This window comes from Apium graveolens, chromosome 7, assembly GCF_009905375.1.
Source record: "Apium graveolens cultivar Ventura chromosome 7, ASM990537v1, whole genome shotgun sequence".
NCBI classification, from domain to species: Eukaryota; Viridiplantae; Streptophyta; class Magnoliopsida; order Apiales; family Apiaceae; genus Apium; species Apium graveolens.
The window spans coordinates 157,748,855-157,761,544 of NC_133653.1; the positions used below are offsets into that span (position 1 = coordinate 157,748,855).

At 32.2% G+C, this 12,690-nt stretch overlaps 1 long non-coding RNA gene across 6 annotated transcripts; it reads left to right on the plus strand.

Annotated features, from left to right (window-relative positions):
* The first annotated feature begins 3,021 nt into the window (after positions 1-3,021).
* Positions 3,022-7,257, plus strand: LOC141672894 (uncharacterized). 6 transcript variants are annotated; one of them, XR_012555734.1, is made up of 5 exons: positions 3,022-5,552; positions 5,742-5,797; positions 5,902-5,991; positions 6,406-6,474; positions 6,996-7,257. It is a non-coding gene; the product is annotated as an uncharacterized LOC141672894 (long non-coding RNA). The 6 variants fall into 6 exon arrangements; XR_012555732.1 differs by having other exon boundaries at positions 3,022-5,320; positions 5,428-5,797; XR_012555731.1 differs by having other exon boundaries at positions 3,022-4,462; positions 5,097-5,797.
* Positions 7,258-12,690: the final 5,433 nt, after the last annotated feature.

A 12,690-nucleotide genomic window follows, 5' to 3' on the forward strand; every position in this document is an offset into this window, starting at 1 on the left:
TGCAAATTATTTCTGGTACAAAATAAAATACGCTAGAGGCTATTTATAATTATGGGAAATTAGTATCCCGTTGGATCATTCTGGATATAAAACGGTACATTTATTTATAAAACTGATCCAAATGGTACCGGGTTTCGAGATAATTATCCAAATCAGTACAATTTGTACTGCGATCTTGGTCTCAGTGCCTGGTTACACGTATTATGAGGTGATAATTGTGATAGTTTAATAAAAAGCTCCCGTTTATCGAAAATATGAGTTTTATTGATTTACCGAAACGAAGAATGTATCGAAAATATTGCGCCGGGACCCGCACAGGACAAACTGTACGCCGGATCGAAAAAGTCAAAACATGGAAAATGCTCGGAATATTGCAATTAGGCTAGGAAGGAGTTTTCGGAAGAGTTTCGGGTTATAAAAACGTAAAAACGGATGATGTCGGTTGGTTCCCAATTGTATAAAATAGTTTTTAAATACTCGGAAAAAGATTTTATAAAATCCATATAATTCCGATAAAATCATAAATCAATATAAAAATAATTAGGAAGATATGACAATTATCTATATTTTATTTTGGACATATAAAAATTAAAATATTCAATTAAGATTATTTTTAAACATCCAAACATATTTAACACTTAACAAATAATTCAAAGAATAAATACTAAACACGTATAATAATTATTTGTTAGCAAAATAATTACACGGTATAACCCGAATATTATAGGAGAGATTAATGAGAGAGATTAGAGAGAGACGAGAGGAAAGAGATTGTTGCAGGGTAGATAAGAAGAGAAAAGGATAAAAATATGTATACTTATCTGATTTATTCCTATTATTGTCCCGAATCTAACACCGTAATTAACAATTTAACGAGCAACTAACGGGTAAAAATAATCCTAAAATTTTCCAAAATAATTTTAAAATTCCAGGAATAATTAAATCTAATAAAATAAAGTTTTCATAATTTTTAAAGAATTTCTTAAACGCGCAACATACCCGCATTTAACGGTTTAACGAACCAACGTGCGGGTGAATTTAATCCGATTTTTTTTGAAATACGTTTAAAATTTTCGATATATTAAAAACTTAAGAAAATATGTCTTTCATTATTTTTGAAATATTCTGGAATTTAATACTGAATTTACACTAAATTACACTCAGAAAATTATTTAGGGATAAATAATTGATGAAATAATGTTTTCTAAATTTTATAAATTCCCAAAAATAGTTATTAAAATTATAAAACCATAATAATAATTTTACAAATAATTCAAATATTTGTGAAAATTAACCTTCAATAAAATCACTTTTAAAAGTGAAAACAAAATAATACGACTCAACAATTAATCACACAAATAATTCTCATATACCATGAAGTACATACAATTAATATCAAATACAATACCCAGCTGACAGAATCGTATCGTATTCTAATTATTTAATTATTCAATAATTACACTTTTAATAATACAGAAATACGAGTCATTATAGACTTGACTCCATTCTCATTAGTACTAAAAAACTTAACTGGTGTATTATTGGTAATCTTTTTCTTAATATTTTTATCAGTGAATTTATTGTAACCTAGACACTCTTTCCAGTTTTTGTCATTTATAAAGTTTTGAACCTTTCTTTCCGAAGTCATCCAAGACTTAAACACTTCTCTTTCTTTTTCCAGAACTTCCTCTAGTATGGCATATTTGATGTGCATCTGAGTTTCATTATGTATAGCCTTTTTACATGTTTTTTCATTTTCATGCATACATATTAACTCAAGTCTTAGTGATAATTTCTCTTTTTAATTTTTTTATTCTCATCAATTAAACTATAAGTTTCAATTGACTTTCTTAAAGATAGCATGCAGAGAATACTAGAATTTCTTTAACTCAGACAAGTTATCAATATCTATAGTAAAAAAAGTCATTTTTACCTTATTAGTGGAAGAAACATCCTCTCCATGAGTTTCCATTAGAGCATAGCATTCATCATCACTATCAGGTTTTGATGTGTCCATCCAGTCTTTGTTTGAGCTTGAGGTGAACAGTGCTTTTCCAGTTGACTTAGGACATTGTAGCCAAATGTCCCCTTTTATTGCAGTTGTAGCAAGTCACATTTGTCTTGTCAAACTTCCTTCCCTTTGAATACTGGCCATCATTCCTTCTGAATTTCCCTTTGTCATCATTAGAGTACTTCTTGTTAAAGCCACATTTTCTATTTGACTTTCCAAACCTCATCCTTCTAAAGTCTTTCACCAATATTGTAGTCATTTGAACAAATTGAGGATCATCCAACTCAATCCCAAAATCTCATCGGTATTTGTGTCAGCATCTGATGACTCATCAGTATCTGACTCTTCAATGATGTTTCTTCGTTTTGAACTCTCACTCGCCCTTTACTTGCCTTTATGAGTCTCAACATTAAGAGCAAAAACCTTCATTTTCTGACCTTTCTTGTTCTTCCTTTGTTGAATCTCCAAATCATGAGTTTTCAGCATTCCATAAATTTCATCCAGTGTTTGTATATCAAGATCATACTGATTCCTGAAAATGGATGCATGTGTGTCCCATTCTTCACGAAGAGCTCTAAGAATCTTGGTGTTTGAATCTCCTTATCATACTTCTTTCCAACCAAAGACAGATCATTTAACAATCACTACACCATATATGGCCTCAACCAACACTTTTTTGGTGGTACAAACAAAAATGTTACCTTAAATCACTAAAATTTGAACTGAGGTAACACTTTTCTTTAGCGTTGCGGTAGATGTTAACCGATGTTACCATATACATGAGCAAATTATTATTATCACATAAAAATAAGTGTTAGGATTGATATAGAAATAAGTGTTACCATAGAAGTGAAAATTTTGGTGGCTGATTGTTGTCGCCTTGGGTGGTTAATTTTTTATCAATATTTTGGGCGGCCGAAAACCAAATTACACCCCGTTCAGTTATTAAAATATTACACACTCTCTCTCTCATATATTAAAAATCCCTTTCTCTTTAAGACCCACCCCCTCATCGAGACAACACACAAAACACACACTCAATACACAAAACACAGAGCTGATCGAAAAGATGTAGTCGGTTCAGAGCCTGGAGTTTTACGATTTGATATTTTGAGTCTTCTCAGTCGAGTTTGAGTAATTAGTAGCTTAGAGCAAATTAGGGTTCTAGTATTTAGGGGCTTGTGGTGAATTAGGGTTCAAAAAATTGGGGCTTTCTTCTCAATTGGGTTTAGGGCTTGTAATTAGGATTTTCTTCTCAATCTAGCTTGTAATTGGGGCTTTTTTCTTGTTTGATTCAACATTTAGTCGGGTATGCTATGATTTTCTTGTAATCAGGTTTGATTTACGTGCTTTATTTCTTCACTTATCTTCTTGTATGCTTTTATTTGTGTTTGATTCAACATTTAGTTCTCATGTTTAAGGTTTGTGTGGTCATGTTTAATGGTTTGGTTATCTATGCATTTAGTTCATATTTTATTATAATTGTAAGCGTGCATCTTTGTATACTTGTCTTATTTTTCATGTAATTTATCTAAATTTATTTTGTGAGCCTGCTCGGGTCAGATTATTTGTGTTTCTTTATGCATTGTAATTATGTATCTAGGTTTGCATTTAAATGTAATAAGATCTAAGTTAAGTAATTTTAGTTCATATATATATGAACCTGGTAGAAATCTTAATAGCTGCAAAAAAAAGTAATGACTTACAACTATAAGCTAATTAGAGATTCAGGAGTCGTTATTGGTGAACATCGACTAAAAAAAATCAAAGAATAACGGACATGGCCCTGATGAGAAATTATTGACGCAGGGGCATACAAATACTTCGACAACAAGAATAAACTCTTAAATGTATGTTTTCTGAGATACTATGTCACCTCTTTTTTGCTGATAATTATATTACAAATATCCTGCCTTACATACAAGAAGTGAATCATTTTTAATTTATAACCAAATGTAAACGGAACAGACCAGTTTGCTAATAAGTAAAATATCCTGAATTTAACCAGAATTAGCTGGGTTAGTAAAAATTGTGTATATGATATCTGGTTAAGTGATGAGTCATTTGAATTATCCACTTTGGGGAATGGTGGATCAGCTTGAAATTATGATGCATACCTTTATATAAGATGAATAGAATTAAATTGATATTCATTCTTTTTCAAGCAAGGAATAGGATAAATGGTTTTACAGTATAATTGTTTAAACCAGAATTTTAACTGAATGTAATATGTTCACTTTGTTGATTTCGAACATGCTACTTGTTATTCCAAATAAATTTTTTCATATGATCTGAATTTATTTACATTTTTTTGGTGCACAGTTTTCACTTTCCTTGAGTTTCAACTCCTATCCTCGTGACAAGATGCTCAGTGACTAAAAATTTGAGCAGGCTACATGATAATCAGTTTCTCAAGAGTAAATTACTTATTAATTAGTTTTTTTGTAATAGGTAAATTTCTTGCAGGCTGACTATGATTTCTACATAATTTTATTCCATGCAAAACCATAAGTTGACAAGAACGCACTTCAATTTTGGATATATAAAGAACAGAGAGTAAAGTTTTATTAATTTCCAGGTAGCTCAAGCACGAAGAGTAAATTTTTTTTGCTGCCTGTTTTTTAAATCATGGTCTTTCACTTCAGTATAATTTCTATGTTGCAGTTAACTATATAACAAGTTGTAAGTTTAGAAAATACTTTGCTCTTCCTAGGAAATATTAAATTCCAGATTCCCCTCTTATTTTGATAAGTGGTTGATTTTCGATTATTAGTGATTGTTCGTATCAGGATCAAGCCTTGACAACACTAATTTCACTTGAAGAAAACATAAACTCTTTCAATCTTTCTTTTGTTTTTAATGCTTCTCTTGAGGAAATATATTTGGAATAAGAAATTAGAATTATCCTATATTACAGGTGAGGGAGTTATCAAAGTGCAAAGTATCATGTGAGATATTTGAGAAAGTATTTTTCATGCACCTAATAGTACATGTAGGAGTAGTATATCACATGCAGTCTCAACAAAAAACTGGTCCGATGTAAGTACACTCTCATTAACTTCTTTATCTATTAAAATATATTTAGGAAAACAGAAATTACCTAGAAATGGAGAACAAGAGCTCGTCTTCTCGATTAATGAGGACACAGTCAGATCAACCAGTGGAGACAATATCAGCTACAATGAAGTCACCACGGGTGTCAAGTGACCGGGGTGCTGAAATGGATGGAAGCTCAAGAAAATCGATGAGCAGAGGAGGAATTAGTGCATCACCTAGAGGTTCTGGTAGTAAAAGCAGTAGGCAATTGATGTAAATATCATCAATTTCTTATTTATTTACATTTTGCATTTATTGTACTTTTTATTACTCTTAATTATTGTTATATGATATTCAAATCACTGATTTATCTGCTTCAGAGATAAGAAGAGAATTTGATGAAAGGAAATCAAGTCGTTAATGAACTACGGAGCGCCTCAGAGAGGCAGAACTGCAGATTGCGGATGGAGAGAAGTTGCAGAATAAGCTTAACAATATAATTTTAGTAAGTTATTCTTCGAATTCTGAGCTTAGTGTTAACTTTTAGATGATATCTGGAGGTACATGCACAACTTCGATGAATTTGAAGAAGGACAAGGTTTCCCACTAACTACATTATAGCAGTGAGCTAAAGTTGCTTCAGGTCTATTCTCTTGAAATTACTTGTCAAAAGCTTTCTTTATTTTTAATTCAGTCATGAGATGGATGATTTAGTGGTAGTGCAATGGTTTGACTTCTAAGATGATCCAGGTATCCAACCACGTTATTTGATTATGCTTTTGCATTTTGCTCAAGTATTGGTGATATAATTATTATTCTAACAACCGTTATTATTGTTTTTGGTTGCTTTCTAGAAAGTGCAACATAAGCTGCTATCTATATATGCAACCTAATTACTCGAGAAGGAACATTCTGGTTTTCATGCATTGCTTGGGGATGACAAGGTACTCACCAGACTTTTGTTGCTCAAGTTGGTTAAATGATTTTTTCTCAATTTTTTAATTCTTTCCATCATTTTTTTAAGGTGGATGATTTGTCTATGATGTACAGAATCTTTTCAAAAATACCTAAAGGCCTGGATCCAGTTTCTAATATTTTTAAGCAGGTTTCGAAAATACCTAGGTTTTTATAAAAAGCCCTTGTCGGTTTTGTAAAGACCACATTAAATTTTATAAATTTTATTTCTTGCGTGTATAGATACTTATTTTTCTGTAGGAAGAGAGACTTAATGATGTACTATATTTTAATAGCAACCTCTAGGGATTATATATAGTCGAAAAGGATATTGCTTTAGGCTTCTACAGAGAAAAGTGTGGGTATTTTTCTTTTATTTGATTAAATTCATAATGATTGTGCAGTGATATATAATGGCTAATGCTGAGGATATGCAACCCCTTGTGTGCGATAATAAAACTGGAATGGTGAAGGTTAGTAATTTTTTTAATGCTTCTATAGTTTATTGAAGTACATAAACAGTAAGCACGCTACTCTGGAAATTTAATCATTTTTGTAAAAATTATCATGATGGATCATTTTGTAACAATTATGAATATCTGCTTTTGTGGTATTTAAGTTATAATTTGATCCTGTGTTTATTTTAAATGATACCCTCTCTGGTCTTTATATAGCAAATACAATGTTATTCGGTAGCATTTTACAACATATCAATAGTCAATAAACTCAGTATAGTCACGAGTTCACAAGTGGAAGAACGCCATGTATTTAGGCTGAAGTATCATGTACTATAACTTATATAGTCACTTCACTCACTTTTTATATCAAATGTGAATGTGATTATATTTTTGCAATATATCTAGCTTATTATTGAGGCTTATTTATTATTTCTAGTGCTCTATCTATGAATTTCCTGATATCCTATAGGGTGCTTCTAAAGCTTGATTTTGGCCTTTGTATATCCTAATCTATTATATCTTCGAGTTGAATCCAGGAGACCATGAGAAAGTTTGCCGAGAAGAATCCAAATTTAAAGGTTAACTTTTAGGAGAGAAACTCCAGTGGAAATGGAAACTCTAGCAACTCCAGTACTTAGTAACTAGTTTATGGAAGATATAGAACCTTTCACTTATTTCAGTTAGCTATAACTAGTACATTGCTGGCTTTTGGATGGAATTAATTTAAACTTTGGTTATTTTGGTTGCTTGAACTTTGTATTTGTTGGGATAAACTTGTACTTTTATCGACGGTTCCCAAGTTCAAATATGTATTTAAGTCTTAATGTTGCAAGTTGATTCAGATTTTATTTTATTTCAAAAATTAACAAGTGCAATTAATTGATATTTTAATATTGGAAAAACATGGAAAATTGTAACAATAAATGAAAGAGTGTTACAGTAGATACAAGTGTGTTTTTAAAAAAAGTGTTATAGTAAGCTATAAACCTGTTACCAAAAGAATTTAATTGTTGTAGAATATTATGTTACAATAGCAAAAAAGGTGTTACAGAAGAGTTTATTGTAACACGTTTTGTAGTCTTACTAGAGGTTTACATATGTTGTAGTACATTTGTGGTTACACCTTTATTTTGTAACCATAGATACTGATAGTTTAACTATAGGGGTTCTATTGTTACATTTACAGCTATGTTACCAAAGGGTCAAAAAATGTTACCACAGACCCCTATTATAGAACGAGCAAATCCAACACCACGGAATTTTCAAAAAGTGTAACCATAGCCCAATTTTTTGCTTTAGGTAACACTTTTTGGTCATTTTTACACTTTTTTTGGGGTGTTGCTAGAGGCCAAATATGGTGTAGTGAATGTCAAGAATTTGTTATAGATGTCAGTAATAGTTTCATCATCTTTGGCATCAAACTGTTCATACTCTTGCACAAGAACATCCCTTCTATTCATCTTGATTGTCATTGTTCTTTGACACTGAGTTTCCAAAGTAGCCCATATAGATTTGGAAGTCTTGCAGGCAATCACCCTGTTTGACATTACATTGTCGAAACAGTTGTGAAGAATATTCCTGACCTTAGCATCCTTGAGCATAGCAGATTTCTCAGGTTATGACCACTCAGAATTTTCTTTCCTGATGTAGTGCTCAGGTTCAGTTGGTGTCATGGCCACAACCTTTTGAGGATAAGGAGGTTTACTATGAATTATATCCATATAAGCATCATCAATTGCTTCAAGAAACATAAGCATCTTAACTCTCCATGTAGAGTAATCATCCTTCTTTAGAATTAGAATTTTTATGCTTTTATACTTACTTCCAGACATCTTGATCTTATCTAATTATCAGTCAATTAGCCTGCTCTGATAACACTTGGTACACAGTAAAGAATAATTGTTTAAGGGGGTTGGATACAATTATTCAAACTAATCGATCATCAAGAAGTAAAGTAAAAATAAATAGATCAAATAATATTTTATTAAATCTCTTATAAACCATTACAGAAATCTCTCAAGAAAATAAAATATTCAAGAGCTGCTAGGTTACAAATGATACTCGAGTAATTCACCAAATGTGGTAACCTATTCTGTGTTTATATAATACACATCTACTAAATTAATCTCTATCAATTACAAGATATGTTACAGTATAATATATCTAGTTTCTATACATATCTAATCACAGTTGCGATCCTATAAGTTAGGAACCGGAAATATGAAACTCCTCAAATATTGGGACTGTATCAATCAACAGATTCTGACTTATCCTGAAGTATAGTCACATCCTGACAGTCTGTATCCTGATGCATGCAGATCTTAATAACTGAGCAGATCTTGACTCTTTGATAAATCCTGACTGACATGTGCAGATCCTGATCCTGATCCTAGCAAATCATGATTTCTGACTTAGACATTTTCAACATACTCATAGCCATTGATGAACAATTATACATCGATGGGTAAGAATTAGCTGTTGATACATAATATGTTGGTCAATTGCTAGATAATATATAGACTCCAAATGTTAATTTTGATTATCAACGGCTAAAGCTATCCATTGATGGAGTTAAAGCAGAGTTAATCAGATTCATAATTGTCCTATTTCTGACATTAGATATCAGATAGGAATCATCATTGAATATTTGGCTACTGAATAACATACAACACAATTTCATCCATCGAAATATAGATAAATCATTGTTAGGAATATGTTGTGTACTTGATGATAACTTAAAAAACACTAAGTAGATTTTAGTTAAGTGATTTTGTAGATTTCAACGGATGATCATTTCAACATCCGTTGAAAGAGTAGCTTATGTAATAAAAAGATTAGTAGCACATTTCTGCATACTTAAATGGATTAGTGAACTAGATGTTGTAGAATGTTTAAGTCATGTTGACTACTAGATTGATATGCAAGATATGATGGTTAATTATAAATATTAGATGCCTTGTAATCTTGTATAAATGAAATAGAGTTAACTGCCAAGATGACAGTCTCAACGGATGATTCACAAAGCTTCAACAGATGATCAACATAAGTCTCGATGGATAATCAAACAGAGTTTCAACGAATGATCAATATGAGTTTCAACAGATGATCAATCAAAGTTTCAATGGATGATCAATCTGAATTTCAACAGATGATAAAATTCAAAAGAGCAATTGATAGTGACTTGACAGTCACATATGTTGATAGTATGCAAATAGAATGTGGCATCCTAATTCAGGTTTTAGAGAACAAAGAAGCATTTCCATTTCCATGCTAAACTGAAGATATTCAAATATGCTGGAAAGAGAAGTGTAGCAGCATGAAATTAGACTAGAAATAGTTTGTCTTATTATCTTCTCTTTTTATCATGTAACTTGGTGATATATAAACCAAGGGTAGCGAGTTGAATTGTGTAGAAGTAAGTAAGCAATTACCAGAGAAATAGAAAAGGCAAAATCTATAAAGAATTTCTCAGTTCTTGTAGTTCAACTTGTAAGCAGCTATGTAAATTTTGTAACACATAGATCTCTACTTAATATATATCTCTGGTGGAAAAGTTCAATCCACTAGAAATTTTTTAAATACTTGTATTTAAATGCTTTGTGATTTGATTTGTATTTTACTTTCATTCCGCACTATTGCAAAATCAAAAACAGTTATTTATTTGTAGTAGAATTGTTCTCGAAATCTGAAAGAAGCCAGAATTTCATTCAACCCCCCCTTCTGTAATTCTTGTCTAGATTTTTTGGGAATAACAATTGGTATCAGAGCAAGCTCTTGAAGAACAAGGAGTTTAAAGATCACAACAACTAACAAGATGAGCAGAAAAGATGTTGGAGTAAAGTTTCCATTTCTGGACAAAGACAACTATCACCATTGGAAGGTGAAGATGCACCTGCATCTCCTATCTCAAGATGAAGCATATGTGGACTGCATTGAGAAAGGTCCACATGTCCTTATGAGAGCCGCTACAAGAAATAAAGCATCTGTCCCAAAGCCTAGAGCAGAATGGTCTGATCCTGATATTGAACAAATTCACAAGGATAAAAAGGACATGAACATTTTGTTTAATGGTATTGATGGTGACATGTTTGACAACATCATAAACTGCAAAACTACCAAGGATGTCTGGGACACAATTCAAGTTATATGTGATATAACTGAGCAGGTAAGGGAGAATAAAATGCAACTCTTGATTCAGTAAGATGAGCTTTTCCATAGTGAAGAAAGTGAGTCACTCACTAACATTTTCAGTAGATTTCAAAAACTACTGAATGCTCTAAAACTGCATGGAAGGGTCTATAAAACAAAAGGCTCAAACCTCAAATTCTTTAGGTCTCTGCCAAAGGAATGGAAACCTATGACACTCTCATTGAGAAATTCTCAAGATTAAGAGTTCACCTTGGATAGACTACATGGAATTCTAAAGACCTATGAGCTTGAAATAGAGTAAGATGAGAAGCTGGAGAAAGGAAGAAAGAAGGGAGGATCCATTGCATTAATTGCTGAGCAAGAAAAGGAGAAGGAGAAGGAGAAGGAGTTTGTGAAGGTAAGGGAAAAGGGCTAGTAGCTGAACATGAAGACAATCTTAGTCAAGATGACATGGATGACATAGATGAGCATCTTGCTTTTCTATCCAGGAGACTTGCTAAGCTCAAATTCAAGAAGAATTTTCAAGTAGCCAAGTCAAACAAAAACATGGTTGATAAGTCTAAATTTAAATGTTTCAAGTGTGGCTTGGCAAGTCATTTTTCTAGTGAATACAGAAAGTAAAATTCTGGTAAAAAGAAGTTTGAGTCTGTTGATTACAAACAGAAATACTTTGAGTTACTCAAACAAAAGGAAAGGGATTTCATCACACAAGTAAAAGACTGGGCTGCAGATGGATTAGATGAGGATGAAGATACAAGCTAAGTCAATCTAGCACTTATGGCCAAATCAGATGAAACATAGGTCAGTTCATCAAGTAATCAGGTAATCACCACTAACCTAGCACATTTATCTAAAGCTGAGTGTAATGATATCATCTGCGTGTTACACTCAAGTCTCTCACTAAAGAAAACACTAAACTTAAAGAGAAAAATCTGTTTTAAAGTGAAAGAAATACTGTGTTAGAAACTCAATTTGTTGAGTTTGAAAAACTGACGATAGAGTGCAAAGATTGCTAAAGATGAACTAAATGAATCCTTGAAAAAAGAGGAGATTTTAAGAAAGCAGCTTGAACGAGAAAAGGAAGTAATCAAGGCATGGAAATCATCTAGAGATGTTCATGCTCAAATAACTAAAGTTCAAGGTATAGAATCTTCCTGTGATGAATCCTGGAAAAAGAGCAAGGAGAAACTTGATTCCAATTTAGTAGAAGGACTTTCAATGGATGTGGATTCAACAGATGATGAACGTTATCCGTCGAAAGACCAAAAGGATTATCCGTCGAAAGACAAGGAATCACATCCGTTGAGTGAAAGAAAGCCAATTAGCAAAGCTAAACTAGCTAAACTAAATGAGAAATATGGATCAGTTTCTAAAAACTTTGTTCCAGGAGAAACAAGTCAAGTGAACAAAAATAAGAGAGTCAATGTAGGACATCTGTTTATCTAGCAATTAAATGACATATTGGAGAAAATTGAAGTAAGAACAGTTTCTAAAAAGAAAAACAATAGGAATGTGAAAGTAGGAATTAACAAAATAACAACTACACACCTGATAAATATACACCAAGAAAAACCTGTGTTAAGTGTGGTAGTGTTAATCATTTGTCTGTTAATTACAAACTTCTTATGCCTACTCCCAGGTTTGCACCTCTTTCATTTCCCAGTGTGCCTACAATTCCTGTTAAAGTTATGCCTGCACATAATTGGAATGCACAATTTGCTAATATGCCATTTGATCAAAATCCTTACTATGCTGCATTTAGTATGCCACAAATACCATTTAGCATGCCTTACTGGAATAACATATTTGCACAGAATATGCCTTTCCATGTTAATTAGCCTGTGCATGATAAGTTTGCAATGATGAATGGTTTTAAGGGTTATATTCAATTGGCTAAGGATCAATCTCAAATGCCTAAGTCAAATGAAGATAAGCCTAAGAAATCTAAGAAAAAGGCTAACAAAATAGGACCCAAGGAAAATTGGGTACCAAAATCAACTTGATTTGATTTTGTTATGTGCAGGGAAACAGAAAGAATCTTTGGTATTTGGATAGTGGGTGTTCAAGGCACATGACTGGAGA